A 4,083-nucleotide genomic window follows, 5' to 3' on the forward strand; every position below is an offset into this window, starting at 1 on the left:
TGACAACTTGTCCTATGTTTTTTATTTTATGTCATTCGGGCTTTTTGTTGTAAGATTATGCGCTGTTACACTTTCAGCAGCTAGAATTCACAATCAAAGTACAATTATTTTACCAAAAATTTATTGTTGTCCTTCATCATCATTCAGCGTCGAGGTTAATAAAATTATTGTTTTAATATTCAACAGATTTTTAAAATTCACTTACAGCTGTTAATCTATAATTTTTATTTAATTTTAATTTTTTTCAAGACCCAGCGTCTGCAGTGCCAATTGACAGCTGATGAAGTCACATTAACAGGAATGAAATTTTTTTCAATTACTCGAAATTTCATGCTGACTGTAAGTTATTGATTAATCATCGAAAATTGAATTATTATTTATATATATATATATTGTATTTTATCATAAAAACTGAATATTATTATTTCAGCTCGTCAGTTCAGTCATCACTTATGAACTTATAATTGTACAGTTTGCAAGAAAAACATAATAATAATATACAGATTAAATTGTAATTGTTATAAATAATTAAACAAATATTTTCTTTATAAGACACTTTAATAATTTCACTATGAATTTATAGTGTGGTTCAATGAAATCTATCAAGCTTATGCACACTGTAAAAAAAAAATTATTTTTGACATATTTTTTTCTAAAACTTAGATAAAGCGTTATTTAAGGAAAAAAAATTTTTGCGTCAAATCCAAATGACGTTGCTACAAATACCTACTTGCTATTCTCAAAAATAAAAATTAATTTTTGATAAGACTAATCTGTTTTTAGTTAAACATAAACAAATTCGAATAAAGATAAATGATAATTTTGTAAAAATTTTTTATTTTTCGAACTTGATATGAAAACACTAAAAAATATGTAATTTTTTTTTAAATTTACATAAAATACGTCATTTTTTTTTAGATCAAAATGTCCTGGATTAAAAAAATTATGCCTTGGTTTATGTCCTATAGTTGATTTATATTAAATAATAAAAAATTAGTTGGTGAGTTAATTAATAATAATTAACTGAGTCGAAAAAAAAAATTTCTTTGCTGATAAGTTTCTACGTATTAAAGCATACAATAAATATAAGAAATATTGACTGTACAATTGCTATCCAATCCAATTGTTTTTAAATAATTTTATTTTTTTTTTCACCATTTCTGGTATTTTTATAAATTACACTTTTAATAATCATTGTTTTAAAAAATCAAAACATCATAATAAAATATTTTACAGTTTATTTTTTTTTTTTAATTTGTTTTTTTTTTACTAAGTTGTAATCGTTTTTTCAAATTTTCAATTTCTTCTTCTGACAGGAATGATTCAGGTACAGATCCATTCAAAATAGGTTCATACACTTGTAGTTCGATTCTGCGCTTAAAAGTTCCTATTTTGGATGGAATTTTAAATCGGTTCATTTTCTTTTTAAAATTACTAAATGTTTTTAAGCTGTGTGGCATCAAATTATTTTTAATCACAAAACGACAAAATTCTGTGATTAAATCAGCACTCATTATCGAATTATTTTTTCTGTTGACTGAATAAGCCAAAAAATGTTCATAGTTCGGAAATGGTTCTGAGAAACTTTGAGCGTTGATCTCTGGTCCTTTCCAAGAAAATATTTGTCCACTTCTCATAAATTTTCTACAGTAACCACTTGTATTTTTTTTTTCATCTATCATTCTGGGTTTTGTAGATTGATCTATTTCAACATAAAAATTTTTTTTTACATACTGTTATCTTGAATTTTTGAAACTTCTAAAACGATATGGCTCAATAAGAATGTACTTCAGTATAAAAAAATAAAAATTTTAATTCAACTTACTATTGTCCTTGACAATTGAATCTTCATTTGATCCAGCTTCTGTTTTCTGATTTTCTGTAAGAAATATTTCATCGATAAATTGCATGACTAATTTATAATTTCATTTTTTAATTATCCTAATAATTTACATGAATTCCTAAAGTGAAATATTATAAAAGAAATATTAACAATTATAATTTTTGAATACCTGTGATTATTTCTTCCATGATTAATTGTTATTTGAAATTATAAATAATCTGAAAATAAATAAATTTTAATTATTGTTATATAATTTCATATAAAATTCAAAGGTTATATTTTTTAATTTATTTATCATTATTATTTCACGATTATTTTGTGATTATATATTTTAATATTCGTAAAAAGTAAAAAAAGCAATTTATTGTGGATTTATAAAAAAATATTTACCTGATTTTATGATAAGTTGTTGATTTAAATAAATTCAATTAAATTTTTCAGATCAATACCATTAATGATGAATAAAAAATCGATAATATTTTATCAAGATAAATTTGACAATTATATATTTTAGTCGCTCTTCACAAACGACATCCAAAAAGACAACAGCTGACTTTGTTTATTTTATTATTTTTATGTAACACGTAGCTTTATTTATTCAGATGATGATGTTGTTGTAAATTGAAAAATATTTGTATTGGTCCCATAAATTGATGATTTTTTTTCGTTACCAGTAAACACACAATTTTCTAGGTTAGTAAAATGTAACATCTGCAAAACTAGTTGACAATTGTTAACGATGTTGGATACTTGACGTTCTTTCTAACTATCCAGAATGCTAAAACCTCATGAAACACTTAATTTAATAAAGCAATTAATTCAAGAAAAAAGAAAAAAAAAAAACAATTTGTTATTTGTTTATGACAAGTAAAAAATAACGGTGTTTAATTGCAATTATAAAATGTTTACATTTTTATTTAGCTAAAGTTATCACCGAGGTAGAATAAGCTGTCACTTTTTCGACTCATGTCAAATTGTGTCAAATTGACTTGCTGCTAGATGGCGTGTCCACCACAATAAAAAAAAAGAGGTTTTCAATTTTTTTGAAACATGATTATTCATTATAAAAAATTCAAGTTAATTATCAGTAATACTATTATAGTAATTATAGTAATTAATAATACTATAATTTATTACTTTAAAGTAATTGATTACTTAGCTGTTTGCCGAAAATATTTCAATTTATTTTGGCAAATGTCTAAGGAATTGATAAGATAAAAAAGTTGTGTTGTAATCTATATTAATTCCTAAGCCATTTGCCAAAAGTATTTTAATTTATTTTAGTCTACCAGTACATTCTAGCAGTTATTTTCTCTACGTACAATTTATGTCCGGATAAAGTACGGAGAGCGAAAAATATTCATAATCAATAAGGGAAAAACAAAGACATTTCATGCCGTTGTTTTTAAACTATTGAATGACTAATTGAGCACGAATATTATATTTTGTTTTTTATTCAAATATGATTTTTGAAACTGTGATTAAATCAAAGAAATTGAATATTATTTTTAACATTAACAAGTAGTTTTGTTTCAATAAGTCTATGCATTAAACAGCAAATACAAAAAAGAAGTTCGTTAGGTGAATACATTCAATGAGTTCATTAATATTTTGAAAAATCCAGATAATTATACACAATATATTACTGATAAGCGAAAGAAGAAGTTGTTTAAATAAACAGTTAGTACGACGAAGGTGTTAAAGAAAAAAAAAGAAAAAATGTATTAATTTACTACGTTCAACTTTGACCATCTGATAAAAATTAAGTAAATAAATAAAACTGATTGTCATAAGGTTAATGTGAAAATAATGAACGACTAAAAATTAAAAATGATGAGTTTTATTGAGTGGTACACGTCTCTAGCGTGTTTTGATACTGATCATAATTTTTTTACATAGTACTTTTCACAAGGTTATTTGTAATTTATTCAAATTATTATCTATTCTGTAGTTCATGAGTGTTGACATAAGAATAATTTCATTGATTTTTATGTTTTTTTTAATATTTAACAACACAAAATAGAATTGAAAGCATAATTTGGAATAATGTTTTCCAACAAAGTAAATTCTCACGTTTCCACGGTAACACAGTAACAACGTTTTAATTTTCAAATAAGTATACTTAGTTGGAAGCCAGTGGATAGCTCTCTGCTGCAATTCTACAATATTGTAAAACCATTATAGTTCATATTTCAATAATTTTTTCTTTTACCTTATCAAAATGATGGTAAGTTAATTAT

This window comes from Aphidius gifuensis, linkage group LG6 (genome assembly GCF_014905175.1).
Source record: "Aphidius gifuensis isolate YNYX2018 linkage group LG6, ASM1490517v1, whole genome shotgun sequence".
In the NCBI taxonomy this organism is placed as follows: Eukaryota; Metazoa; Arthropoda; class Insecta; order Hymenoptera; family Braconidae; genus Aphidius; species Aphidius gifuensis.